The 12,889-nt window shown below is 36.7% G+C and overlaps 1 protein-coding gene across 6 annotated transcripts in view; it reads left to right on the top strand.

The window, feature by feature from the left end:
• HIPK3 (homeodomain interacting protein kinase 3) overlaps positions 1-12,889 on the top strand; it is a 91,100-nt gene that overhangs the window by 35,429 nt on the left and 42,782 nt on the right. The gene's annotated exons all lie outside the window — the stretch shown is intronic.

Genomic DNA, 12,889 nt, shown 5'->3' with positions numbered 1-12,889 from the left:
TTCCATTTGTCTCACTAATGACCTTTTTCTGGCCCTGAATTCAATCCAACATCACACATTGCATTATTTACCATGTATATCTCTTAGTGCAGGCACACATTGAATTATTTGCCATGGGTATCTCTTAATTCCTTACTTCTTTCTTCACCTTTAATGATACTGACACTTTTGAAGAGTACTGCCCAGTTACTTAGTAGAATATTCCTGAATTTGGGTTTGTTTGGTATTTTAAGGTTATATGTTATTGGAATAGCTTCACAGAAGTGATGTTGTGTTCTCACATATTGGGAAGTGTATGGGGTTAATTTGTCCCATTACTGGTAATGTTAACTTTGACCACTTGGTCGAGGTAGTGACTGCCAGATTTTTCCACTGTAAGGTTTTTTTTTCTTTGTAATTAATAAGTATATTGTGGAGAGATATTTTGAAACTATTCATATATACTGTTTTCACATTATTTTCAGTGATCAGTTTTAGCATTTATTCATGAACATAGCCTTAAACAATTTTAAGTGTGGGGTTGGGAAATGATGATTTTCTAATTTCATTATTCCTTTATAAGGAAGAACTTTCCTTTCCTTTATTTTATTTTATTTTTTTGTTCATTTGGTAGTTTCTGTATGAACTTATGGATTCATATTCAATGAGTTATAATCTGTTCTTTGTCATTGTTTATTTTGCTGCGAACTTGTCCCAAACTGTCCAGCAGGAGCCTCTTTAAGCTTACCTGTGTACCTTTGCCTTGGCCCCATCCTTTCCTGAGTTCTTGCTTTCTGGCACCATGTGATGTTCCAGGCTTAGTTTGTGCTTTTCCTGCCTCATCCCTGGAATCGGCCATTTCTCTTTGGAGCTGTGACTCCTTTTATCAGAGAATGCTATTTAGAAAACAAGATCTCGATGCTAGTGCTAGATGTGCTCATTAGTAGTAGGGTGTTATTGCTTTTAGGCCCTTTGAGTGGCAAAGTTAGAAAATGTGAGTAATTCTGTTTATATAGTAAATCATGAATTCATACTGACCTGTTCAGTTCTGACACCTCAGCATTCATTCTATCCTTTTTCCTTTATTTATAATCCCTTCTTGGACACTGAGAAATTTGCCTCTCAGTACCCACAATATGTTACTTATTTGCTCAGTTCTAGAATACATTTGAAGTAGTTTTGGAATTGCTAACCCATACCATGGCTAATTTGCCAACCAGGGTACCACATTTATTTAGAGTTCTTTTAGTCTTTTAGCCCTAGACTTGGAGTATGTGGTCAAAATACTGTGTATCAGAGTTACTTAAGTTAGTCCTTCCCCCAGTCTCCTCTCCTCCACCTTCAGTGTGATTATGTTATTTATTGGAAGTATAATTAAGTTCATTTATTTATATTTCATTTTGGGTCCCCCATGTACTTTTTGTTTGTTTATTTGATCATGTGAAATATTAACATGGGTCTAAAAATCAGATCTATACCAAAAGGCTATCTTAGAAGTCAGGGGTTGCATCCCCTCCCCACCCCCCCCCATTCATTCCATGCAATTTCTACCATAACCATTATCATTAGTTTCTGGTTAACTATTTGTGTGTATGTATGTGTGTGTGTTTGGTGAGGAGTACGAAGGAGCAGATGTCTACTTTTTCAATTCCCCTTTTCCAGGAAAGATAACATATTATAGACACCCATTACACTTGGCTATTTTCCCTTTAGAGTGTTTCCTGGAAATAGCTTTATGCAAATTCGTAGAGATTTTTCTCATTCCCTTTTATTGCTGAATTGTACTTCATTGTGAGGATTACTATTGTTTATTCAGCCACTTCCCTAATTATTGACATAGTGTTTACCAGTGTTTACAAACAGTTGCAAAGAATAACTTTATGCAACTTGGAGCCACCAGGCACTGGAAGGGGCCAAAAAAGATCCTCCCATAGAACCTTGAGAAGGAGCATGGCCTTGACACACCCTAACTTCAGACTTCTGGCCTCCACAACTGTGAGAATATGTTTCTGTTGTTTAAGCCAAACACACACACATACACACACACACACACACACACACACACACAGAATAACTTTATACATATGTATTTTTATATTTTTGGAATTGTATTTTTAAGGTAAATTTCCAGAAGTGGAATTATTTAGTGAAAAGGTACATGAATATATAATTTTGTTAAATATTGCCAAATTCCTTTCCGTAAAGACTTTTCCAATTTCCATTGCTACCTATAATATATGATAGTGCCTATTCCTCTATAGCCTTACCAACAGGATCTGTTGTCATTCTTTAAACATTTTGCCAAATGGTATACCTGTGTAGTTTTAATTAGCATGTCTCTCGTTATGAATGAAGTTAAATGTCTTATGTTAAAGGTGATTTAAAAATTGTGTGTGGGGTGTATGTGTGTGAATTACCTGTTTATGTCCTTTGCTCATTTTTCTATCAAGAGTTTGGTCCTTTTGCCCTGGCCGGTGTGGCTCAATTGGTTGGATCATTGTCCTGGAACTGAAAGGTTGTGGGTTCAATCCCCAGTCTGGGTGCATATGATCCCTGGTCCAAGTGCATATGGGAGGCAACCAGTCAATGCTTCTCTCCCACATTGGTGTTTCTCTCCCTCCTTTTCTCTCTAAAAGAAATGGAAAAAAAAACCAAAAAAACAATGTCCTTGGGTGAGAATTAAAAAAAAAAAGTTTGGTCCTTTGTTTCTCAGTTTTTAAGATTTCTTTATATATAAAGAATGTTAGCCAAAAATATAGATTTTTTTTTTTCATTTTGTCAGTCATCTTTTTACAGGTTTTTTTTTATAGCCTCTGAATTTTAAGTCATAGTTAGAATCCTTTCCCCATACTGAGTCGAAAGAGGCATTCACCCTGTTTTCTTCTAGCACTTACTGAATTACATTTTTAACATTTGGATCTCTAGTCCATTTTGAGTTCATTCTTGTAATTGGTATGAGGTGTGGGTGTAATGTTCTTTTTCTAAATAGCTCATCAGTTGTAGGGACCTTTGGCTTTGGTGCACAGGAAATAGCTATAAGGGCATGATGTATTAAACTAAGACCTGAAGGGAGCCCATCATCCAGAGTGGGTGGGATGAGAGCCCTAGGCAAAGGGAAGAGCATGCGTGAAGGCTCTGAGATTGAAAAGAGCCTGGTCAAGTAATGGATCTGAAAGCCTGCCAATGCAGCTTAGGCATCGTGGGGAGTGAGTAAGGTAGAGGTGTGATGTGAGGTGGGAAGGTAGCCACAGTGTCGTTTGTTTCTGGCACTCTGGCTGCCATTTGGAGGAGAAGAGAACAAGAATGAAAGGAGGAGCAGGAAAACCGTTAGGAAGGAGGCACTACGGTAATCCACAGAGAAGTGTTGGCTGTGGAACGGAACGGGTGGATTTGAGATATATTTTGGTATTAATGTTGTTATTTAGCTTTTTACTAGAATTAAGTTATTTTTCCTGAAAATATAGATGCTTTGTTATGGTTGATGTTATTTGTTGAGTTAAATTATGTATGAATTTAGACAAACACCTGACTTCAACAGCCCAAATTTTCTTATTTGCCAAGTAGATATATCATTACGATTCAGAGTATATATCTATATATATTTTTATATATACAGAGTAGGGCAAAAGTAGCTTTAAGTTGTTTGTATGGAAAATAATACAACAATAAATAATAGTACAATAATAAACTTGTGTACCTACAACTGTAAACCTATTTTTGCCCCAGTGTGTATGTGTATTTAACATTGTTAAAGCTGTGCATTAAAAACAAACAAGGGGAACAAAGGAACCTGGAAAACCCTCTACTAGATGTATTTAGAATGACTAAATCAGAAGAAGTTAAGTATATATAGTCTTTAAAGATATTTTTAAAGCTAAATCATGACATTTTGTTTACAAATTAAATCATTTTAGGCTGATTTGTTTCATATTCCCCCAAATCAGATGTTAGTGTTTTTCCCATAAAAATGACTTTTAAAAATCATGTATTAAGATACTTAAATACAAACAGGATCACAGAAGATACTGTTTTGTAATTTGCTTTTGATTAACTGTATATCTGTAGACTTTTTTTTAAATGTTTTCTAATGTATCCTCCTATTCATACATGGATTACTTTTAATAGATTGTGTTTATTTGTTTATTCTCCCCTTGAACTCTTCAGTAATCACAGGAGACTTCCCTTCTGAAACTGGGTCCCATGGGTACCTTAGTTGTGTGGGAAAGAAATAAATACCATTTTTTTAGTAAACAGGTATATTATGGAATCAGGTACTTTTCTAGGGCCATCAGTTGGGTCTTCTCTAGTTTTTTCTTTATATGTCTATATTGGCGGAACATTTTGAGAATTACCTGAAGTAATCCCTCTTTTTTTCAGGCATTCTTCATTGTTAAAAAATTTTTTCCATTGGTGATGAGAAATCTAACATATCCTTACCCGCATTCACATAATATAGTCATTCTGCTAATCATAGGAAACTTGGTTAACAAGTGGATTAAGTGCATGTATTTTATCTGAGGAACATAAATATATTTATGTTTAAAATTCTGAAGTATTAGAATTGAGTGTAGTAGTATTTTGCTTAAAGCACTGTCCTTTGGCTCTGTGCCAGGGGACTATATTTTAGACATGGTCTCTTAAGTACCTAAGGAACTAAACTCCTTATAAAGAGGAAGAGGAGAGGAAATACAACTACTTTGCCATGTACTAAATTCTGTCCATTTGAAAACAGCTTTGGAATTACTCTAGGTATTAGATCTTCTAAAGGTTATCAAAGAGCCTTTTAGTTCTAAAATTCCACAGTTTGTACATGCTTCTAATTTCCTTCCCTCCCAATTTCTTTCTCGTTTTGCTCCGTCCTTACTGAGAAGAAATGAAAAATAATGTCTGCAATATAATAATTTTCCATATTTTAAAGAGTTCATACTTTATTCTCCCTATTAACTCCTCTACGATAATGACAAACCAGTATTTATGAGTCAGTAAATAATTTCAGCAACATGAATAGCATGATGGAATTTGGGTAGAACCAGCAGATTAGGAGTCCTGAGTTTTAATCCTAATTCTATTACTGGTTGACTTCGTATACACGAGTGGGCAAAAGTAGGTTTACAATATGAGTATCAGAAACAGAGAATTTACTTGTATTTTTGTATTATTATTTATTATTCTTCCCTTTTTTAAAAATTGAATTTATTGGGTTGGCATTGGTTAATAAAATTATACAGGTTTCAGGTGTACTATTATTTATTCTTTTATTATATATTTTTCCATACAACTATAAACCTGTTCTTGCCTACCCCTGTATATGACTTGTGAGGAGGTAACTTAACTTTGTATGTTTGTAGACTAATGGGTTAAAGCTGGCAATATATGATCCTCCTGCCTTTTAGGTGTGATACTGGGTTTTAAGATAATAATCTAGAAATGCTAAGTAATACTAGTCAGGCATAGGGCAAAAACATTTGTAAAAGATTGGTCAAAAAGTGAGTTAATTCTGTAGATTGTAGATGTGAAATATGTAATATATGTAATGCCATATAAGCTGGGCTGGTTTGTAATTTTATACCAGGTTTGAATGCCTATATTCTGAAATTGCTTATAACTGTTAAATAGTTATTCATAGGTTAAAAGGAAGACTTTTGTTGGGTTTTTTTTTTTGCATTGAGTAAAAAACCTGAAATTTTAGAGATTATTAGTGTTTCCCTTTTGTGCTATATAGCTTTGTCTTAAAGGTACATATGGCCTCATGAATGAACGGAATGAAATAGAATGATATCATGGATTAGATGTCAGCCCTGACCTCACACACTTCAGAATGTATGTGCCTATTTGTTGCTGAGTCTTTAGCATTTTCCCGTGAATGGAATTCAGCACCCTTGATGTTATTAACAGAGTGCCTGCTGCCGTGGAAGAGTGCCAGTTCAGTGCCAGTGAATAATTTAGGCATCAGTAGGGGTGGTGAGATTGTATTACTTAGGAGAGAGAATCTAATATGTGCTAAACTTTGACATTAAAGGAACAAATGTTTCTTATGTGAGAAAACACGGGATTATAAAAATTTTGAATATATCCAAAAACCAGTGTACTAAATGAAAAATGATTTGATTTAATGTTTTTAAAATTGTAATTGTAATGAATGCTCACCGTAAGGAAAATTCAGTGCAAGAGAAGGCTATGAAGCAAAACAGGAATAATTTCTCCTTTATTTTATGGCTGTGTTTTTATAATTTATAACTTTATATTAACAGCCCTCCATGATGTACATTTTTTTTTCTTAAAAAGATATTTTATTGATTATGCTACTTTTTCCCCCTTTGCCCCTTTCCACCTAGTACTGTCCTTCCCTCCAGCAGTCCTTCTTTAGTTCATGTCCATGGGTGATACATATAAGTCTTTTGGCTTCTCCATTTTCTGTACTATTCTTAACATCCCCCTGTCTATTTGTTTCTACCAAATATGCTTCTTAGTCCCTGCACCATTTCCCCATTCTCCCCTTTCCCCCTCCCAGCTGATAACCCTCCAAATAATCTCCATATCTATGATTCTGTTCCTGTTTTGGTTGTTTGCTCAGTTTTTTTTTTTTTTTCTTTTTAGATTCAGTTGTTGATAGTTGTGAATTTGTTGTCCTTTTAATGTTCATAGTTTTGATCTTCTTTTTCTTACATGAAAAAGTAACTTTTATGTAAAAATGGCTTGCTGATGATGAACTCCTTTAGCTTTACCTTGTTTGGGAAACATTTTATCTGCCCTTCCATCCTAAATGATAGCTTTGCTGGATAGAGTAATCTAGGTTTTAGGCCCTTGCTATTCATCCCTTTGAATACTTTTGCCAGTCCCTTGTGCAGTTTCTTTTGAGATATCTGCTGACAGTCTTATGAGAAATCATTTGTAGGTAACTCTCTGCTTTTCTCTTGCTGCTTTTAAGATTCTTTATCTTTAACCTTTGGCATTTTAGTTATGATGTGCCTTAGAGTGGACCTCTTTGGGTCTAGCTTGTTTAGGACTCCGTGCTTCCTGGACTTGTATGTCTATTTTCTTCACCAAATTAGGGAAGTTTTCTTTCGATATTTTTTCAAATAAATTTTTAATTTCTTGCTCTTCCTCTTCTCCTTCTGGTATCCCTGTGATTCAGATGTTAGTACCTTTGGAGATGTCCCAGAGGCTCCTAAGCCTCTCCTCTTTTTTTTTTTTTTTAAATTCTTATTTCTTCTTGCTGTTCTGGTTGAATGCTTATTTCTTCCTTATGTTCCAAATCATTAATTTGAATCGCACCTTCCTTCCCTGCACTGTTGGTTCCTTGTAGATTTTGCTTTATTTCACTTAGTGTAACCTTCATTTCTTTTTTTATGTTATTGGTGTACTCAGTGAGTTTTCTGAGCATGCTGATAACCCATGTTTTGAACTCTGCATCTGATAGGTTGGCTATCTCCGTTTCATTTAGTTTTTTCTCTGGGGTATTGTTCTGTTCTTTCATTTGGACCATATTTCTTTGTCTCCTCAATTTGGCAGCCTCCCTGTGTTTGTTTCTGTATATTAGGTGGAGCTGCTTTTACTCCCTGTCTTAGTAGCGTGGCCTATATAGAAAAGGCACCTGTAAGTTGTGTGAGATGGAGCCTTAGATAATCGCTAGGGTAGGGCAACCTGCTTCACTGCTTTGTGGCTCTGTGTGAGGGGGATGACTTGAGGAGGGAACTGTGCTATTGCCTGGCTTCTGGGAGTTTGCCTGGTACTCGCTCCATTTCCAGTCACTTCACCCACTCTCTGAGGTATGTGACTGGTGCCCTTCCAGCTGTTGCCCTTGTGCCAAATCCCAGAGTGGGTGGGGTTTGCATACATTTTAAGACTCTGGGCCCTTTAAGCAGAGTTTCCTGAAAATCCAGCAGTTTCTTCTGCCACCCGAACCCCCACTGGTTTTTACAGCCAGGAGTTAAGGGGATTTATCTTCCCAGCACTGGCTCTCTGGGCTGTGCAATCTAGTCTGGGGCTGGTATCACTAGCTCCCAAAGTATCCCTCCTGATTTTTACCTACCACATGTGAGTGTGGAACCACCCCTTCTGCTGCTGCTACTGCCTCTCCGCGCCACACTGTGTCTCCTCACCTCTCCGCCCACCTTTGCATCTCCACACCTCTTACCCATCTGGATTAATATGGCTTAAATCCTTGATTGTTGGACTTCCATACAATTTGATTTTCTGACATTTCTGAGTGTTATCGGTTTGTTTGTTTTTAAATATTTTATTTATTTTTAGAGAGCAGGGAACAGAGGGAGAGACACATCAATGTGCAGTTGCCTCTTGCACCCCCCTAACTGTGGACCTGGCCCACAACCTAGCCATGTGCCCTGACTGGGAATCAAACCAGCGACCCTTTGGTTCGCAGGCTGGTGCTCAATTCACTGAGCCATCTGGCTGGGTGTTATTTATTTTGAGGTTTAGTTGTAATTCTGTCTGTGGTTGTGCAAAGAGGTGAAGCATGTCTACCTATGCCTCCATCTTGACTGGAAGTAATGGTATGAGGACTTCTAAGAAAAGAGCAGCCAGACCTCTGGATGGTGTGAATCCCATGAAAGGACCAGGGAGCTGTGGAAAACATATATTGGAAACTGTCCGAGACAATTAAGTCTTCTTATAAGAAAATCACTCTTCTGAATCAAATCTTGGTCCAGGACTCCTGTTGTGAAATCTATCCTACATGATCAAGAACCCACACACTACAGGCTGGCCTGAGGCAGACCTGCTCCTGCCCAGGCCCAGTCCCGTAGCATTCCTGTTCAGATCCCTAGGTGTGAGTGGTTCTGCCACTCCACTGCAGGAGCTAGTCCTCTGGAGGCCGGCGGTGTCTGTAGCTTTCAGGGGCTCCAAGCCCCTTTATCTCCCAGTACAGCTCAGCTCCTACCCCCAATGCAAACCCTTCCCATGATTATCTCCCTCCCTTTTCCCAGGAACCCAGTATTCTTCATTTGTTTTCTGATAATGCCACAGAGAACCTTCTGTGTCATGGACACATTTAGTTACATTTTTACAACATGTCCAGGAGAGTTGTTGGGTCAAAGGATATGTACATTTTGCTGATGGGTGCTGCCAAGTTTCCCTTTTAAAATGTACTGTTCCAATTTATAATTTCACCAGTAGTGTTTTAAAATGCCCTTCTCCTCACATTGTTGCCATCACAAGGATATTTCTGATCTTCCAAATTGTTGGCTTTTATTAGGCAAAAAACAAATCCAAGTTTTAAGTTTTTCATCACTTTACACTACATTAAAAAAATTTTAAATTGAATTATTGGGGTCACTTTGGTAAATAAAATTATATAGGCTTCAAGTGTACAATTCAGTAATACATCATCGGTATATTATATTGTGTGTTCACCACCCAAAATCTATTCTTCTTCCATCACTATTTATTCCCTCTTTACCCTCTTCTATCTTCCCCTACCTCCCTGTGCTACATTTTTTAAAAAGTTATGTGTGTCTTCTCTGTCATAGGTTATTTCCAGTACACACCTGGGACTATACATAGTTATTACAATATTATTGACTACATTCCCTGTGCTGTACTTTACTTCCTCATATAAATAATTCTTAATTTTTACATGTATGAAATATGGATGTATTTGATTTGGGTAACAGCAAAGTAATCATGAAATTATCTTTTGAATATAAAAAGATATAGCTTCTTTGTAAGTGATAAAATGTGATTGTAGGGATGGACAATGGATGACTTATAAAAGTCACCTGAAAACTGGATATCATTTTCAAACAAAATACTTCCAGAAGTATTTAGAAGGAATAAATTCATTGAGAGAATTTATATTTGAGGTAATATGGTGGTGGAGCTATGTAACATGATGGAAGTATGTGTCTGAATGTTATAAAAATTTTGTTTGCTCTGATTTGTTCTTCATTAAAATATAGCTCCTTCAGAGAGAATGTCATTGAATTAGTGACAGGTTTCTAAACACTTATATTTTGGATATGATAATATTTTTTTTTAGGATTTATACGGGCATTAATTAAAGGTATTTTGAAAGAAGGATAGAATTTAAGTATAAAAACAAATGAAACAATATACTTATGTCTGTTGGTGCTGAATAATGCCAAATAACCAATTATGTTTCTGTATTTATTTACAGATTCAAAATTCTAGTTCTGCCACTTACTGTGTCACCTAGAGCAAGTTGCTTAACATTTCAGTTTACTCACCTGTAAAATAATGGTTGTAGTAGCTACCTCAAAGGTCCTGGTGGAGGTTAATCTCCATAATGCATGTGAAGCACTTAATATATAGTCTTGGGACATTGTATACATTCTGTAAGTAGAACTATATAAAAAATGAGTAGGGATCTGGATGATGTGGTTGGAGTGTCATCCTGTAACTGAAATGTGGCAAATTTGATTCCCGGTCAGGGCACATACCTAGGTTATGGGTTCATCCCCTGACTGGGCAAAGGTGCCTGCGACCCCCAGTCCAGACACATATGATCCTGCTCCCTGCGTGGATCCCTGGTGTAGGTGTGTACAAAGGGAACCGATCGATGCTTCTCTTACATCAGTCTCTCTCTCTCTTCCCCTCTCTCTCTCTAAAAAGGCAAATGAAAATGTCTTTGTGTGAGGATTAAAGAAAAATGAGTGGGATGGATTATGGGAAAATTATACAGTGGCCAAAGGATAGGACTGAGTCTCCCGCAGTAGTTCCTTGGTGGACTGTTTGGGTAGTAGATGTGCTGCTGTTATGCTTCAGACTGCTTACAAAAAAGTAGTTGGATTTGTGTTAATAATGGTAATGTAGTCATTTTTGGGGGTAAACTATAAGTGTTAGGTAGTCTAAGTGTACAGATTTTAAATTACAGCTTGATAAAGTAGAGTATGAATTAACTTATAACCACTACCCAAGTCAAGTTTATTAACTAATTAATTGTGTGTTCTAATTTGTGGTATTCTTTTGCCTACTAATTTTTTCTTTGCTGTCTTATTGTTCATTTATGGTTTTTAAAATGTATATTTCAATATGAAACCTTTTGGAGCAATATTTTCCATTTTGTGGCCAGCTTTTGTACTCTCTTAAAAGCTGACTTAGGTGACTACATGGGCTACTTTGATACATGATCTTATTTTAATGTTTAATATTTTATTTTTTAAATAATTCCTTTATGATAAACCCTGTTTGTATCCTCTTAATAATTCTCCACCTGTGTTTAAATTCCACCCCCTCAGTATTTTTCTGTGAAACTACCTGGATTTTACAATTAACATTTTGTTACAATTGCTTTATCATAGATAATCTCTCTCTCCATTTATCATTTCATCTTTATTTTAAGAGGCCAAAGTAAGCTTTAGGTGTCAGTACATTGTACCATGAAACACTTAAGCATGTTTTTCATAAGATAGCTCCGTATTTATGCTTCTTTTTGGGGGAATTAAATTTTATATACAGTGAAATGCCAATTCAGTGAGATTTAGAAAATTTTTTAAAAAATTTTATTTATTTATCTCTAGAGAGAGGGGACGGGAGGGAGAAAGAGAGAGAGAGAAACATTGATGTGAGAAAGAAACATTGATCAGTTGCCTCTTGTATGACAGGACTGGACCCACAACTCAGGCTCGTACCTTGACCAGGAATCAAACCAGCGACCCTTTGCTTTGCAGGACAGCACGCAACCAAGCCACACTACTCAGGGCGCAAGTTCAGTGGGTTTTGACAAATGCCATACACCTCTATAACCCAAAGTTATAACATTACCATCACCCTATAAAGTTCCATGTCCTTTCCCATTCAGTGCTAGTCTGTCCCTTTGACCCCTTCCATACGGAACTATTGATCTGAGTTTTTCACCACAAATTTAATTTTTTCTATTCTAGAACTTCACATAAATGGAATGATAAAGAATGTACTCTTCTGTGTAGGGTTTAGTTCTCTCAACATAATATATTTGTGACTTACTGATAATTTGTATCAGTAGATCATTTTTTTATTGTTGGGTAATTTTTCTAGTACAGGAAGATTTCTAAGCTCACCTTATACTTTCCCTGCCTCAACCATAAAATCAGCCATTTCTTCAAAGATGCTTAGTGGGGGCATGGTATCTAGAAATCAAGAATTTGTTGTTTTAAAAAGTAGATTCCAGTTTTGTGGTACAATTTTTTATCGTTCTATCTACTTTTTTGAACATTGGGCATTTCTATTCAAGGAACTCTGGATAACAATATCTCCCTCCAGTAATAGTTCTTTTTTTATTCTGGAAGCCAGGTGGAGTAGGAAGATCATGTTATTCCAAGTGAGGCTGGTCTATTTCAGTCTGCCCTTGTTCCTAGGGTGGAGGCCTTTGTGGCTTCAGTTGCAAAGCCTGGATGGAGTATCTGCCAAGGCCCCTCTTGCTTGGCAGGTTCTGAATTCCAGTTTTTGTTTGCCCAGCCCAGTGGGACCGCAGCCATTGCTTTCTGTTCAGCCTTGATGCCTCACTGTCAATTGGTGACTCCCTCTAGGAAATGGAAGGCTCACTTTAGTAAGTTTCTCTTTCCTCTGGGATTTTCTCCCCTCAAATTCTGGCTGTCTTTTTTGCTCTCTGATGACATCATACAGCTTTTTTTTTTTTTTTAAATTTTTAAATAGACTTTATTTCTTAGAGCTTTTTAAGGTTCACAGCAAAATGGAGCAGAAACCACTGAGTTCCCATATCCCCTCTCCTTCCACACACGTACAACCTACCCCAGTATTGACATCCTCACCACAGTGATACATTTGTTATAATTGATGAACCTACATTGACTTCATCGTTATCACCTATAGGCCATGCACACAATTATTTCTTTGTATGTTTTATCCAGCTTTTATAGTTGTTCTCACTGGGGCTATTAATCTGATACCAACTCCTAAATTACCTTCCTTTTTCTTCTTTTAGGCAGATTAT

This window comes from Furipterus horrens, unplaced genomic scaffold (assembly GCF_987537825.1).
Source record: "Furipterus horrens unplaced genomic scaffold, mFurHor1.1.pri manual_scaffold_2, whole genome shotgun sequence".
Taxonomy (NCBI): domain Eukaryota; kingdom Metazoa; phylum Chordata; class Mammalia; order Chiroptera; family Furipteridae; genus Furipterus; species Furipterus horrens.
Note: the sequence above shows the minus strand (reverse complement) of the source record. Positions and strands in the feature narration are given on the sequence as shown.